Genomic DNA, 17,638 nt, shown 5'->3' on the forward strand with positions numbered 1-17,638 from the left:
CATTAAAGAACTTTGAATTTAAATTGAACAACTCCAGACGTCACACTGTAATGCTGAGGGGATTTTTTTAAATTCTTTTATTTGCCATCGTTTGGAACAGAAACTGCCTAAATTAAAACAATCATAGGGAACACACCATTTGAATTGTGGACCTCTTTTATATACATACATACACCTCCGTGTATGACTTTATCTTTTTACCTTTTTTCTGTATTTTTCTCTATTTCACTGTCAACTCCTACCACTTTCTTTTATATGGACTAGTTCCCCGGACACTTTTTACACTTTTTTCACTACTCTTTACTACTTGGAAATTGATTTTTACACACCGAGACTCGTCTATTCAAGTAGTCAACTTCAAGTGCTGAGAACAAATGCCCGAGCTGGTGTGGTTCCCTGTTTTTTTTTCTTTTTATTTTTTGTGAATTTCCCCTTGGGATTAATAAAGTATCTATCTATCTATCTATCTATCTATCTATCTATCTATCTATCTATCTATCTATCTATCTATCTATCTATCTATCTATCTATCTATCTATCTATCTATCTATCTATCTATCTATCTATCTATCTATCTATCTATCTTTTGAAATGTCACACAATGTAGGGCTTTCTGAATTTTATGCAGTAAAAAATCAAAATGAAACCATTCATTACTGGTTGAACGTTGAACACAGTCATTATTTAACTCATTTTGTTGCATGTACTTACTGTTGTTGCAATGCAGAGAGGTAGAACATAAGAAATTTAACAAATGGGAAGAGGCCATTCAATCCATCAGGTCAATTTGTTTAGCTAATAGCTAAGCTGTCCCAATATCTCATCAGATCCTTCTTAAAGGTTGTCAAGGTTTTTGCTTCAACTCTGTGTCTCAGCAGTTTGTTCCCAAGTCCCACAACTCTTTGCGCTAAAGAAGTACTTCCTGGCTTCAGTTTTAAATGCACTTCCCTTAATTTCCACTGATGTCCTTGATTATATGATTCACCCTTAAGCTGAAAGAATGTTGCTGGATCTGCTTTATCAGTGCCTCTGAGTGTTTTAAAGACCTGGATGAGGTCCCCACGCAGTCTCCTCTGCTTAAGACTAAACAGGTTTAATTCTCTAAGTCTGTCTCACATGTCCTTGAGTCCTGGGATGCACTTGGCTGCTCTTGTAGGTAAGTAAGTGGCGGGTTTACTAGCACAAAGAAAAACTGGTTAGAGGATGAAACACAATCAGCAATGTGTCAAGTCAAAAACAATTAAATTAAGCCTATCATTTATATGTTATTACAAAAACACACAGCAGCACTCGAGGGAGTCCCAAGGAGACTGACTAGGCAGATTCAGGGTCTAAGAGGCAGAGCTATTAAGAGAGAATAAAGGAGTCAAACCTTTTCAGTTTAAACAAATGGAGATTAAGATTCATGACTGCAATGTTTTTAATTGTGAGAGGGATTAGTACTGCGGATACCAACTGTTACTTTAAAATACATTTTTCAATAAGATCACGAGGCACAGTAGAAAACTTGATTAAGTTAAGTTACCTTGATTACACAAATGTTAGAAAGTTCTCTTCAAGCAATGAACCAGAGACACATAGAATAAAGAACCAGGTAGTGTGTCCTTGAGCAGGACTTTATGTTGACTTATTTTTTGGACAATCTGGGTGAATAAGATGGACGAACGCTGTTGGGCTGAATTGTTTGTTCTCATCACAATTGTTCTAATTGCTTTTACTTGAAAACCAGAACATTAAACAAAGTTACAGTCAGAAACACAATTGCTATTTAGTTTGCCTGAAAACCTACTCTAAACGTTTCACAAGAGGTTTATGAAGTTTGGGTGTTATGTGACACAACTTCAGGCACACAGCCCTTAGAAATGGGGCATTGCATCATGACAATGGTTTAACAAAATAACAGAACTCAGAGAAAAACAAAATGGTGTTGTGGTACAAATCAACATGTGATCAATACAAAAATTAACAAGTCTAAAACAAAATTACAATAGGAAAATACAAATGCAAAGGGATTCCTTGTAATTCAAAAGCACAGAAAAATATGAGTGTTCAGAGAAAAAGTTCTGAATCATAACACACATGTTTAGGGCCAGAGATTAGGATACATAATGTCACTGCTAGTCTTTTTTTATAAATACTTTGGGATTGGGAGTATTTAGGATATTTACCATTGGAATGAATAATTTCAATAATGAATATCCCAAGAGGGGATTTGGGTTGTCAGTAGGTTTTAGGGAGACAATGGCATAACATTAAAAATACATCAGAAAGAACACAGCCATTAAACATAAACTTAGTACAAATAAACATAATATAGCAGTGAGCATAATTATGGTGGAAAACATTAGATCAAACATATCAGACATACCAATTAAAGCAACATTTAGACTTGACAGATGATTGATTTAAATGTTAACTGTTCATTCTGTAATGTGAGCCTGTGAATGTTTATTAAAATTGAACTTATTTAGGAGAGTAATAGCAATTATAATGAAATAGTGTTTGAACTGGTCACCTTTAATCCTTGAATACCTTGAAATCCATGTGACCTGATAGCAACAACTCAAATTGAGAATGTAGTGGGTGAGTCCTGTCTGACAAATACACTCTTAATAATTACTTGTTAAACTGGTCTGTTAATCTTGCAAGATAGATAGATAGATAGATAGATAGATAGATAGATAGATAGATAGATAGATAGATAGATAGATAGATAGATAGATAGATAGATAGATAGATAGATAGATAGATAGATAGATAGAGTGCATCTGGAAAGTATTCACAGCGCATCACTTTTTCCACATTTTGTTATGTTACAGCCTTATTCCAAAATGGATTAAATTCATTTTTTCCTCAGAATTCTACACACAACACCCCATAATGACAACGTGAAAAAAGTTTACTTGAGATCTTTGCAAATTTATTAAAAATAAAAAAATTCAGAAAGCACATGTACATAAGTATTCACAGCCTTTGGCATGAAGCTCAAAATTGAGCTCAGGTGCATCCTGTTTCCCCTGATCATCCTTGAGATGTTTCTGCAGCTTCATTGGAGTGCGCCTGTGGTAAATTCAGTTGACTGGACATGATTTGGAAAGGCACACACCTGTCTTTATAAGGTCCCACAGTTGACAGTTCATGTCAGAGCACAAACCAATCATGAAGTCAAAGGAATTGTCTGTAGACCTCCGAGACAGGATTGTCTCGAGGCACAAATCTGGGGAAGGTTACAGAAAAATTTCTGCTGCTTTGAAGGTCCCAATGAGCACAGTGGCCTCCATCATCCATAAGTGGAAGAAATTCGAAACCACCAGAACTCTTCCTAGAGCTGGCCGGCCATCTAAACTGAGTGATCGGGGGAGAAGAGCCTTAGTCAGGGAGGTAACCAAGAACCCGATGGTCACTCTGTCAGAGCTCCAGAGGTCCTCTGTGGAGAGAGAAGAACCTTCCAGAAGGACAACCATCTCTGCAGCAATCCACCAATCAGGCCTGTATGTTAGAGTGGCCAGACGGAAGCTACTCCTTAGTAAAAGGCACATGGCAGCCCACCTGGAGTTTGCCAAAAGGCACCTGAAGGACTCTCAGACCATCAGAAAGAAAATTCTCTGGTCTGATGAGACAAAGATTGAACTCTTTGGTATGAATGCCAGGCGTCACGTTTGTAAGAAACCTGGCACCATCCCTACAGTGAAGCATGGTGGTGGCAGCATCATGCTGTGGGGATGTTTTTCAGCGGCTGGAACTGGGAGACTAGTCAGGATAAAGGGAAAGATGACTGCAGCAATGTACAGAGACATCCTGGATGAAAACCTGCTCCAGAGCGCTCTTGACCTCAGACTGGGGCGATGGTTCATCTTTCAGCAGGACAATGACCCTAAGCACACAGCCAAGATATCAAAGGAGTGGCTTCAGGACAAATCTGTGAATGTCCTTGAGTGGCCCAGCCAGAGCCCAGACTTGAATCCGATTGAACATCTCTGGAGAGATCTTAAAATGGCTGTGCACCAATGCTTCCCATCCAACCTGATGGAGCTTGAGAGGTGCTGCAAAGAGGAATGGGCGAAACTGGCCAAGGATAGGTGTGCCGAGCTTGTGGCATCATATTCAACAAGACTTGAGGCTGTAATTGCTGCCAAAGGTGCATCAACAAAGTATTGAGCAAAGGCTGTGAATACTTATGTACATGTGATTTCTCAGTTTTTTTATTTTTAATAAATTTGCAAAAACCTCAAGTAAACTTTTTTCACGTTGTCATTATGGGGTGTTGTGTGTAGAATTCTGAGGAAATATATGAATTTAATTCATTTTGAAATAAGGCTGTAACATAACAAAATGTGGAAAAAGTGATGCGCTGTGAATACTTTCTGGATGCACTGTAGATAGTGTGAGAGATAGCCAGCAGTTTATCCCTGTCAGCACCCCCAGGCCGCTAGATGGAATCCTCCCTGCAGCATGGAGGTGCCCCGGATGCCCGCAGGGCATCATGGGAAATGGAGTGCGACTTCACAACCCTGCTGGGTGCCGTGGGTGCCATCGGAGGATGCTGCAGAGAGACAAGGGGTTTTCCATTTTCCCTATAGTCTGGAAGTACTCCCTAGTCACGGGGACGGAAGAACTGAAGTACTTCTGGGCTGAAGAAAAAATAAGACTTTCCATCTAACTCGGAAATGCTATGGAGTCACGGACTATATAAACGACTGTGGGAAACCCAGCAAGGGAGCCGGAGTTGGGAGGAAGAGTAACGGAGCTGCTGGGTGGAGAGGAGGATTGATTTATTGTTATTGTATTGATTATTGATGATTATTTGAGTTTTGTGGAGGTGCTTTGTGCACAGTATTGCAGAAATTAAATTCATTTCTGATACTTTTACCTGGTGTCTGGATGTGTTGTCTGCGGGTTTGGAGGAGCGACAGTGCCCTCTAGTGTCACAATAGATAGATAGATAGATAGATAGATAGATAGATAGATAGATAGATAGATAGATAGATAGATAGATAGATAGATAGATAGATAGATAGATAGATAGATAGATAACAACAACAACAACATTTATTTATATAGCACATTTTCATACAAAAAGTAGCTCAAAGTGCTTTACATAATGAAGAAAAGAAGAATAAAAGACAAATAAGAAATTAAAATAAGACAACATTAGTTAACATAGAAAGGAGTAAGGTCCGATGGCCAGGGTGGACAGAAAAAACAAAAAAAAAACTCCAGAAGGCTGGAGAAAAAAATAAAATCTGTAGGGGTTCCAGGCCACGAGACCGCCCAGATAGATAGATAGATAGATAGATAGATAGATAGATAGATAGATAGATAGATAGATAGATAGATAGATAGATAGATAGATAGATAGATAGATAGATAGATAGATATTAATTTAGTTAATATTTATTCAGCAGCTGCCAGTCAGCTGAGAAGGACAGTCCAGGGTTAGAATATCCAGACTGTTTTGTGAAAAGGCACTGGCTTAGGAATCACTTACTGTACATACTGGTATGAGAAGTGCAGCCGTTAGCACTTTGCAGTCAAGTGAGTGACTGTGAACTGTAATGAGGTCTTGCTTTGAATGCCTTATATTCTCTTCCAGTGAAGTGTAAATTCAGTTTGCACTTTAACAAAGATCTGCAAATAAAATAAAAAATAATCAATAAATATCTGAAAAAAACTGGAGGAGATATAAAGTGGGGTTTTTTTTGACATTGTGATTAATTAACATACAACCTGTTGCTAACTACCTGTTCCTTTTCCTCCAGAGTTCTAAAAGGTGAGCACCAGAGGACCCCCATGCCATGCCCCAATGAGCGCTCAAGAAGCCCCACCCCTTCTGAAACAAGCATTATTTATTCGGTCTGCTAAACAGAAGCAGGGGTTCATTGTAGAACCCGCTTGACAGAAAGACGGAACTCCACCTCATTTGGGAAGTGAAGGAGAATGCATCGGTTAACACTATTTTGTTTGTAAAAGGCTTTTATTTTCTTTTGTTCACAAAATTAAAGAGGGTTTATTGGACCGGTATCCCAAGCCTTAAACCCATGTGCATTCGATCATATGACAATATACATTGAAAACAGCATGTTAACAGTTTAAGTTACTCAGATTTTTTAGCCCTCATTTAAATGACCACATACTGTATGTACATTTGCAAGCCCAGCTAATCCAAGTCAAGACTGCATGGAACAAAGCTCACCAAGGTGGCAATGGGTGCAGGAAATGAAGCAGTAAGGCATTATAGAGCTTCTGCAGTTTGTCTGGTTTCATGAGACTTTTGTTTCAAGGTCAGTTTCCTTATTCATTTTCACAGCTTGTTTCCTATTCATTTGCATTGTTTACCTTGTATTTTTAATGAATGGTCCCTGTGCTTGAACACAGAACTGTGATTGGTTTATTTGTGTATTTTGACATGTCTTTGGAAGGGTGATCATTGGAAAGGTGCTATGTTTGAATAATTATCTTTTATTTGAACCGGGAATTTTGTGCGGTATTACTCTGTCTGTGGTTTGGAGCTCTCTGGTGCCCCCTTTTGGCTACTATGTATATATTATTATAAAGTAAATTGGGTTAAGGATGCTTTAGATTTAGGTTTATTTGTCATATACAGGTGCTGGTCATAAAATTAGAATATCATGACAAGGTTGATTTATTTCAGTAATATTATTCAAAAAGTGAAACTTGTATATTAGATTCATTCATTACACACAGACTGATGTATTTCAAATGTTTATTTCTTTTAATGTTGATGATTATAACTGACAACTAATGAAAGTCCCAAATTCAGTATCTCGGAAAATTAGAATATCAATTAAGACCAATGCAAAAAAAGGATTTTTAGAAATGTTGGCCAACTGAAAGGTATGAACATGAAAAGTATGAGCATGTACAGCACTCAATATTTAGTTGGGGCTCCTTTGGCCTGGATTACTGCAGCAATGCGGCGTGGCATGGAGTCGATCAGTCTGTGGCACTGCTCAGGTGTTATGAGAGCCCATGTTGCTCTGATAGTGGCCTTCAGCTCTTCTGAATTGTTGGGTCTGGCATATTGCATCTTTCTCTTCACAAAACCCCATAGATTTTCTATGGGGTTAAGGTCAGGCGAGTTTGCTAAACAATCAAGAACAAGGATACCATGGTCTTTAAACCAGGTACTTGTAGCTTTGGCACTGTGTGCAGGTGCCAGGTCCTGTTGGAAAATGAAATCTGCATCTCCATAGTTCATCAGCAGCAGGAAGCATGAAGTGCTCTAAAACTTTCTGGTAGACGGCTGCGTTGACCTTGGACCTCAGAAAACACAATGAACCAACACCAGTAGATGACATGGCACCCCAAACCATCACTGACTGTGGAAACTTTACACTGGACCTCACGCAACGTGGATACTGTGCCTCTCCTCTCTTCCTCCAGACTCTGGGACCTTGATTTCCAAAGGAAATGCAAAATTTACTTTCATCAGAAAGCAGCAGTCCAGTCCTTTTTGTCTTTAGTCCACGCGAGACGCTTCTGATGCTGTCTCTTGTTCAAGAGTGGCTTGACACAAGGTATGCGACAGCTGAAACCCACGTCTTGCATACGTCTGTGTGTGGTGGTTCTTGAAGCACTGACTCCAGCTGCAGTCCACTCTTTGTGAATCTCCCCCACATTTTTGAATGGGTTTTGTTTCCTAATCCTCTCCAGGGTGCGGTTATCCCTATTGCTTGTACACTTTTTTCTACCACATCTTGTCCTTCCCTTCGCCTCTCTATTAATGTGCTTGGACACAGAGCTCTGTGAACAGCCAGCCTCTTTAGCAATGACCTTTTGTGTCTTGCCCTCCTTGTGCAAGGTGTCAATGGTCGTCTTTTGGACAACTGTCAAGTCAGCAGTCTTCCCCATGATTGTGTAGCCTACAGAACTAGACTGAGAGACCATTTAAAGGCTTTTGCAGGTGTTTTGAGTTAATTAGCTGATTAGAGTGTGGCACCAGGTGTCTTCAATATTGAACCTTTTCACAATATTCTAATTTTCCGAGATACTGAATTTGGGACTTTCATTAGCTGTCAGTTATAATCATCAAAATTAAAAGAAATAAACATTTGAAATACATCAGTCTGTGTGTAATGAATGAATCTAATATACAAATTTCACTTTTTGAATGGAATTACTGAAATAAATCAACTTTGTCATGATATTCTAATTTTATAACCAGCACCTGTATAGGTTAACACAGGGTCAACATACAATGAAATGTGTATGACGAGAAAAACAAGTCACTTTAGCCTAGATCCAATAAAGCTAAAAAATAATTAAAAAAAAATTACAAGCTAAAAATAGACAAGCCATATAAAATAAAATGTGTATGTTTTAAAAGAAGTTATAGAGCAATATGAGTTGAATGAGCAGCAAGTATAAATGACAGTTATTGCACAGATAATGTTTTATAAGTACAGATGCATATTCCATAAAGTGCAGATGCATGTTCCAGTCAGTATTCAGAGTGTGTGCAGGTACAGTTTGTGTGTGAGTAGTGCAATGTAGATGTAATGTAAGTGTATGTAAGTGTTCAGGTGTTGCTGTTGAGGAGTCGAATGGCCTGGTGGTAAAAACTGTTCTTAAGTCATGTAGTCCAAGGAGCCAGACTCCTGTATCGTCTGCCATACGGTAACAAGCAGAACAGCTGGTGTGATGGATGGCTGAGCCTGAGCCAAAGGCAGAGGTCCGCGCCTTGAGCTTAGCCCGAATCTCCCTATTTACCCAAGAGGCCATAAAGGAAGAACCATAGTAGTTGGGATGAATGAATAATAGATGGATTGGGGGAGGTTAGATATTGGGAACAATTAATCTCCCAAAACAAGAGATGGCAGTATTCCTCTGGCTTGATCACAATTTGGACACCTGCTGGGAAATGTAGTGTGCAAGGGTGATCCTGTTGGAGTCCTTGGGGGCTGTCAGGGTAAAACTTCCTGCTTTGTGGAGCTTCCATGTGGCCTGGAAGTACGTTCGACATACAATATTGTGGATACGTAAGTACTCCCATAAAAGGAACTGTTCTGCCTCACACAGGTGAGTCAGAGTCAAGAGGGAGTGGACGATGCTCATCATGGAGGAGTTGAAGGACACAGAGAAGCATTCATGCCATTGCATGGTACAGTGATGGACTGATATTAAAGTCTGTGAAGGTATCTTTGTCTAATAAATATGTTTATTTTAACCCAGAACTGTGTGCTATGGAGTTCTGGTATTTGAGGCTTGGTCCTGGGTGGCACCCCCTTAGTGGTCATATGTTGCTTATCCGTATGTTTTATGCTACGTATAATTTAGTATTTATAGTATTGTGGTTTTTGTCATCTGTTTTGTGCAGACATGCAAGAGGCGCTATTACTGAACTGAGTACACAGGACAATAAACTTGACTTGGCTTGTTTTGAGAAGAACAGCTTTGTCTAACGCCTCCTTCACCTATGAGTGATAATTCCTTGACAGATCATACACAGTTTGTTTCTAATCTAAGATTTCATGTTTTATAATGTCAGTAAAGCCTAATATAAAGCCTACATTTAAATAATGTCCCAGAGCTTTGCTTATTGATGAGAAGAACCAAACTAAAAATATTCTAATAATGATCTGAAATGTTTCCATTAACAGGTGTCTGCTTTTTTTTAAAATTTTGTAATTATAAGTATTGTTAATATTTTTTGTTGTTAATATTGTAACATAACTTTGACGTTTTCATTTCAGTTTTTCTGTAGGTGCTGGCATTTTGTGCTGTAATTTTCACAGGTATCCATCCATCCATTATCCAACCCGCTATATCCTAACACAGGGTCACGGGGGTCTGCAGGGTCCAATCCAAGCCAAAACAGGGCGCAAGGCAGGAACAAACCCCGGGCAGGGCGCCAGCCAACCGCAGTTTCACGGGTATCACCATATTATTTATGGCAATGGCCATGTTGCAAATCACATGAGTCATGACCCCTTAAAGGCGGAGTGGTGGCTCTGAGGCTAAGGATCTGTGCTGGTATCCCGAAGGTTGCCGGTTCGAATCCCCGTCAGTGCCAAAAGAGATCCTACTCTGCTGGGCCCTTGAGAAAGGCCCTTAACCTGTAATTGCTCCAGGGGGCGCTGTACAATGGCTGACCCTGCGCTCTGACCCCAAGTCGGGTATGCGAAAAAAAAATAAAACTAACAAACACTGTTAAGTGTAAGTCACTCTGGATAAGAGCGTCTGCTAAATGATGTAAATGTAAAGGAAAAATCCACCAATAAATTATATTCTACCAGTAACGGCGTACTGCACGATAATGTGCAGTGAATACACTTGACTTGAGCATTAATAGTTTTCATCCTCTTTCTTTCTCTGTATGTTTACCAGTTGTTTGCTCAGAGGTTGATGCACTTGCTGCTTCCTGAGCAGCTCTTCTTTTCTCCACCCTAGCGGCCTGCTGCTTCTCTTCTTCCGTCGGCATCTTTTCACATTAAAACTGATTAAGGTTGTTTTTGTGTTGCAATTACTTAAGCTGACACTTAAGTCTTCAATCTGCCTCAAGAATGATTTAAGATATGAAGAGGTAGAAGTGACGGCGAAGGGATGAGAACGGTGCCTGTATGCATGTGTCGCACGGCCTCCCAGCTGGACACTGCCGAGTGTTGATTCAACAATAAAATTAAAATAAACAGAGGAATAGAAATCATCACCCGAAAACGAACAGTAGAGGTCACGTAGTGCATGTGTACCAAATTTTAGCTCAATGGGTCAAACTGCGAGCTACAGGTGATTTAAAATCCTGGACAGAAATACGAACAGCCACGGTAGCATATTATAGAAGAAGATTTTATACAGTAATTTCCAAATATGGGTTATAGTAATGGTGGAGAAAAATTTCCAGCCTGTTTTCATTGAGAACGAAGATGAACACTTCTGATAGAATGAGAGTCTAAGATCACCAATGTTGGACAGCAATACACAGTATAAAAATATGTTCATGATAAAATCTCAGGTTACTAGTGGCACATAATTCACATGTCAAATTATCCAGTTATATCTTTACAACGTACAAAAAAACATCTTTTTGCCAAAGTATTGTAAAGCAAATACCTCCGCAAAATGAAAGTTGCCCACAAAAAGGAACTGAAGATGATTGGTGAAGAGGAAAGGTGGGTCTGATGGTAACTTGAGACTATTTTTGTTGTGTGTTTATCCTACTTTGTGAGTTAGATGTGTTGTCAGACCAGCTTTATCTAAGTTAGGATTACCAGGGTTGAGCCCTGGAGGGAATTCCAGTCCATCATCAGGCTTGCTCAGTCACACAACTTCATTCACACTCACACGAGTGAGACAAGCCAGAGTTGTTAATTCAGTTATTCAGTGTGTCATTGGATGAATGGAAGGAAAGCCAGAATACATTGAGGGAGCTGAACAAGACATTTTGAACCCAAGATGTTGGATCCTTGAGGCAGCATCATTGTCATGGTGCTTCCATGTTATGGCCAGATTTGCTTGAAATAATGAATAAATGAGATTACCAAAATTCTGCAATTTAAAATGCCCTTAACCTGCAAGTGCTCCATCCTGGGTATGACTTGAATCTGCATCCAGCCCTGCAAGCAGGTCCTCCAACCTACAGGAAAACTTGGGGTTTGGTGGCAGAACTGGCACTCTAACTACCGTAAAAAACCTCACCACCGTTCAGTATGGTTCCAAGATGTCACCTGCTGCACGGATGCACTCGGGTCACAATCCAGGGGGTTCGTCATGTGGTGAATGTGGCAACGCACTATTAGTGCATGCTCCCAACCTTTAAATTAATAATATTTTAAAGCTGGATAGAGCAAGTTACTAGAAACTTTGAAAAGTGAAAGCTAAAGGTATAAACTACATCACTAAATTTGTGGATAATTCAGCCAAACTAAAGCTTAAGCTCTGCAATGATTCGACTTTTCTTACCTTTACCTGTAGCGACTGAACTTTATTTTAATAGTATCTCACCATTTTTAAAGGCACAATTTCAAAATTTCACACTTTCTGCAACACAGCACTACTATTGCCCTATACAAACAATTCTCTTTTAAAGCATCAGGAAGGCATGGTATGAAATGTACTGAAACGGATTATCGTTTATTAGAAAGAAACAGTCCTGCAACTTTTCCTCACCTGCCAAACCACAATAAAGAATGGCAGTTAACAGAGAGACCAGTCCTCCAAGTAGACTGGAGAAAAGTAGCGTAAGTTGAGCCTTGAGCACTGCTAATAGCGGAGAGAGGATGAGACCTAAGAGCTCATGTAGACTTGAGCAGCCACACCTTAAAGACACTGTCGGCGTAAAGCACTGTAGCACAACCCGCAATGGCATATTAAGAAAGAAAGAAATTCACTTACCCAGTTTTACTTGGATCAATATAAATAAATCCAGTACATGATTGCCATTTATTTACATGATGTAAATGAAAATGATATATTCAGAGTTAAAAAAAAAGAATGAGTACACCAGGCAAAACACATGAATGCAACTGTCATAAAATGGCTGAATGTGGGTATTTAGACCTAAGCTGCAGAAAGTGAAAGAGGAAGTGTTCTAAAAGAAGAAAACCTCAAAACATAGAATGAAAAAAGTCTAAAATTATGAGAAAAAAACACCGGAACTGCTTCCCTTTGCCTTTCTAGCCTTAATATTTAAGGAATTTATATAAATTCTGGTTGTAGAGTGTAGATGCCACATGGGTTGGACGGGCATCCTGTCCAGGAAAGGGAGCAGACCTGGAAGGAAGGGCCGGAAAGGGTGGATGCACAGCCCATTAAAAAGAAAAAATATCAATAGGGGTTTTTTTATTCCCCCAGCACGCTAGATGGTTATCAGGGCCCAGTGAGAAGTCAGCAGGGCATGCCAGGAAATGTAGTCCGGCAGGGCAGCCCTGAGTCTGTAATAAAAGGGACCGCACTCCCTTATCCAGGTGAGTCAGAGCTGGGAGGTGGAGAGGCAACGCTTGACTGGAGGAGGGCAGTGCGGTGGTAAGAACATTATTGGGAGGAGAAAAAAATCCTGTGTTTTTTGTGTTTATTGTGATATATTTGAGAGGAGTTGGTTAATAAATCAACCTTTATTTGAACCTGGGACTGTGCTTGTGTGTTCGTGGTGGGGTTTGGGCTCACTGACGCCCAGGTTTCCTTTGCTAGAGATAAATCTTTTTTTTGTACAGACTGTCTACTAGGCCCTTGATGTTTATGGGCAGGTAGGAGTCAAATCTAGACATTATAAGTAATTCTTTTACTGTTTTTTTGTAATGAAACTTCCAATGAGAGGGGGCTTAAATTGTGGAAAGATGCATGCATGACAAACTGAGGCATGAAAATACTGTATCTTGAAATAAGGTTGTTTAAAACCTCTTACCTTTTTAGGACAGGCAGGGAATTTAACTTCCTGATCCTGATGGTTTACTGGGGCATGGACACCCCTTCAATTGTGTAATGTACTAAAAATGAATTCCTGCTGGGGATCACAGCCATTGTTGCAGTGACTTTATGAATGGCCATGTGATTGGATTGCCTTCTTCTAACGGAAAGAGCTCAACACAGTTTGAATATTCTTCACAGCCACACGTTAGGCACATCCTATTTGACTTGTTGGTGTAGCCCCCTACTTAACCTTTGTACAGGTGACTGTATTTATCATTGTTAGGCTTAGACTCGCCTATGATTCTCTCATTTTTATTAAAGGTTCCAACACAACTCTAAATCTCCCTTTTTATCTACAGTGCTGATGTAGTGATGTTAATGGACCACCCAAGGCATGCACTGGCCCTGTAAGAGCCTTTTGTTAGTTAGTTAGGTTATGTTACGTAAGTTGATAGAAGTGTTTGCCTATATATTAGTGCATAGTCAATGGTAGGTTCTATTATAACCACCACAAACTAAATTGAAAATGGAATATTCTAATCATTTCTTGTCATTCTGACTGCAGACGAGTCCAGTTTAAAACCTGCCTGCAGTTGGTAAGGCCTGGAGGGTAAACAGTTTCAAACCATACAGAACATTCTGAATGTACAACGTGAAGCCTATGCAATTTGTCATTGAGAAATAACACAACTTTTAAGTACAGAAAGTAACTAAAGTTTAACACAAGAAAGGTAAGATTGTAGAAGAAACTGTTTTTCCTTTTTGCTTTTTATTCAGCATGTAAAATAACTTTTTTTTAAATTTTTGTGATTTGTTCCTTTTTAAATTTTCACCATACTTTTTAAAACAAACTTTTTGAACAGAGAGAATTCTTTTCTTATGCGTTTCTGTTATATCTATGGGCAATAATATTGTACCAATAAAAAGGAAAAATATGAAGACAGGTTCAAAGTAATAAACTTTAACAGGTCCTTTACTAAGACCGTTTCAGAGTACACGTTACACAGCCTTATTCTTGTTATCACTTCCTCAAAGCTTCCCAATACCCATAATTCCTTATTACTATGGAATCCCCAAAAGTCCAGACTACAATATACTACAGTTTCACTCACTCATGCTGGATCCTACCTTGGCAAGTCAGTAGCTGCTCAAATGTAGGAACCTGGAAAAGACGCAGCTACACTTTAGTCTGAAAGCTGTCTGTTTAATTTTGATGTCGTCTCACAATGAAAGCAACAACTTGAAAGACTCAACAGATACTGCAATGTTCTCATGCTTTGGCAAATTAGCCGATCGCAGTTGAACATTTGAAAAGGCTGAAAGTGCTCTTTTGTGTGACTGTCAAAACTAAGAAAAAAGAATTTAAATACCTTAAAGGGAGCATTCCTGGTGCATGATTGAAATGTGTTTTCCACACGAAAGTCTGAAGGATTATACGGAAGTCTGTGACACAGCAGAGAGAGAGCATCTCCATGACAATAGTTAAGATGCCTACAACTCCAGAGAAGCTCAGGTTACTTTTCTGGATGACTGCTAATGGCAAACATTTCGAAACAATGTATTAATTCTAAATTGGATACTGATGAAAATATATGCAAAGTAATAGTGCTTCAAGGATTAATTATGGAAAAATATGAACATCTATCCAAATTGATGAGGTATATAGATAATATCAAGTAGGATGAATCTAATTGTGAAAAATAATTAAAGCTATTGAAACAGAACTTGCTGCTTTAAAACAAAATATATAAAGCTAAATGATGAGTAATTTTCTTTGCATAGTGACGAAGATGAGCGACAGAAGCAACGTAAAGATCACAATGTCAGACTGAAAACTTTAAATGAGTTTGTTGCAGATACAATGGACTGGGTTTGGAGAACATGTCAAAATAAAAGTCTGCCCAAGACGCCTTCCAATATGGTAAATAAAAAACCTTTAAATCGGTTCAATGAGTACCAATTTCCTGATGATGTCACTTCTTCTAACAAGCCCTCCCAAGCCTTAGTAAAAACAAAAAGTTGAGTAAGTTCATTTGTAACCTCTATTAGTGTGTTCAGGGTGCAGGAGGCAGAGCACGCAGTATTGCTTGCTCATGCTGAAGCTTTAAAGAGGCGGCATGCTCTAGATTTTGAAGAAGCACAGCTAGAGGCACAGATGTGGGACAGAGAGGTCACAGCACAGTTGGAGCACAGCTAAAGGCACATCTAAAAGTAATCAGCTGACCTTAGAGGCAACAATCACAGAATCCAATGCAAAACTGACAGCTCTTAAAGGACACAGTCACATTCAGAGTAATCCAAATGCTTACAATTCTCCTGAAAAACCATTTGAGAGGAACGAATTTGGTGTCTCAACAGAGCCATATGGTGCAAGTAGCAGTAGCTCTTTGCACACTAATGAAAGTAAATATGGACTTTGACTTAAATATAAACTTTGTTAAGATCAGAGTTCACATAATGAACAGCAAAATAAAGCACACGTACCCTACAGAAAGGTCCCAGTATTTGAAGATGACCCAATGGCCTGTGCAAGCTTTATTAGGGCATTTGACCATGCCGTGGGAGATGTGTTGGAGAACTCCCGAGATAACTCATATTACTTAGTGTAATTTCCCAAATGAAATTGTTAAAAGATATACATACCTGCTACCAGAGGAAGGCTCCAAAAAGGCCAGAAAGCAGCTTGAAAGCTGTTATGGAAACCAGCTACAGATAGCTGATGCATACGTACACAAAGCAATGAAATGGCCTTAAATAAAATCAGATGATGGTGCAGACATTATGTAGCTTTTCTCACTAGCTGTATGTCCTAGTGAGCTAAATGACTTTCGGCCTGTTGCTCTGACATCACATGTGATGAAGACCATGGAGAGGCTGCTGCTTCACCACCTTAGGCCACAGGTTCAACACGCCCTTGACCCTCTGCAGTTTGCATATCAGGAGAAGGTGGGAGCGGAGGATTCCATCATCTACATGCTACACTGATCCCTCTCCCACTTAGACAGAGGCAGTGGTACTGTAAGAATTATGTTTCTAGACTTCTCTAGCGCGTTCAACACAATCCAACCTCTGCTCCTTAGGGACAAGCTGACAGAGATGGGAGTAGATTCATATCTAGTGGCATGGATCATGGACTATCTTAAAGACAAACCTCAAACTCCCCCAAACTATGCAACTATTCAATTCCGGGGGGGGGGGGGGGGGGGGGGGGGGGGGTTCAAATGTTAACATTTAACATTATACAAAGTTATTGTCTGTTTTTCACCTGCATTATTATCAATCTTTAATTTAATATTATTTATTGTATCAGTATGCTGCTGCTGGAGAATGTGAATTTCCCATTGGGATTAATAAAGTATCTATCTATCTATCTATCTATCTATCTATCTATCTATCTATCTATCTATCTATCTATCTATCTATCTATCTATCTATCTATCTATCTATCTATCTGAATGTTACATCCAATGTGAGAAATGGATAAGAATTTGATAACAATACCAACATTTGTACTGTACTCTCAATGCTTCCCTACCAATTGTGAGACAAATGGGTAAATACAGCCTGTGATATAGAAGAAAATAAAGACCGATGTGCACAACTAGCTGACCTTGTTGACTTTCTGGTAGAGCCTATCAAAGCCATATACCTAAGAAGGAAAAGGATAAGACTGACAAAGGGAAGTTTCTCCTGAGAAGTGGCCAGAGAAGAAGCAGTTTTGCTACTAAGGTTACATTTGCTGCTGAAAACAGGATTCAAGACACCTCAGTCAAGAAAGGCAGAGTTTGTGCATTCAGTAAGCCTTGTTTATTTTGCAATGAAAGTTATGCTCTTGTTAAATTCAATAAGAGCAATACACTACCAAGTGAAGGTAGGATTGACTTTTTGAAATCTACAGGTTTATACTTTAAGTGCTTTAAACAAGGACATATTAGTAAAGACTGAGTAGAAGGAAGTAAATGTCAAATATGCTCTCGGTTACATCCATACATTTGAATAGGAGGAAAGAATTTAAAGACTCACTCACTTAAAAAGAGGACATCAATGCTGAAAAGAAGGATAACTCCTGCTCATTTGACTCTGTGTAATCAGATACTGCTACTGGAGACTGTAAAGAGTGTGTCCTAGCAGTGGTCCCAGTCAAGGTTAAGTCTAAGATGAGTGAAAGGAGTATAGAGATTTATGCCCTTACAGATTCTGGCAGTACAGCAACATTCTACACAGAAAACCTCCATGAGCAGATAAACCTACCTGGAAGAAGAACTCAGGTTCA

The 17,638-nt window shown here is 39.2% G+C and overlaps 1 long non-coding RNA gene across 1 annotated transcript in view; it reads right to left on the minus strand.

The window, feature by feature from the left end:
• Positions 1–3,751: 3,751 nt before the first annotated feature.
• LOC127527920 (uncharacterized) overlaps positions 3,752–17,638 on the minus strand; it is a 247,273-nt gene continuing 233,386 nt past the window's right edge. The window contains exon 2 of the long non-coding RNA XR_007935098.1: positions 3,752–3,810. This is a non-coding gene — a long non-coding RNA (uncharacterized LOC127527920). The remainder of the gene's footprint in view (positions 3,811–17,638) is intronic.

This window comes from Erpetoichthys calabaricus, chromosome 1, assembly GCF_900747795.2.
Source record: "Erpetoichthys calabaricus chromosome 1, fErpCal1.3, whole genome shotgun sequence".
In the NCBI taxonomy this organism is placed as follows: domain Eukaryota; kingdom Metazoa; phylum Chordata; class Cladistia; order Polypteriformes; family Polypteridae; genus Erpetoichthys; species Erpetoichthys calabaricus.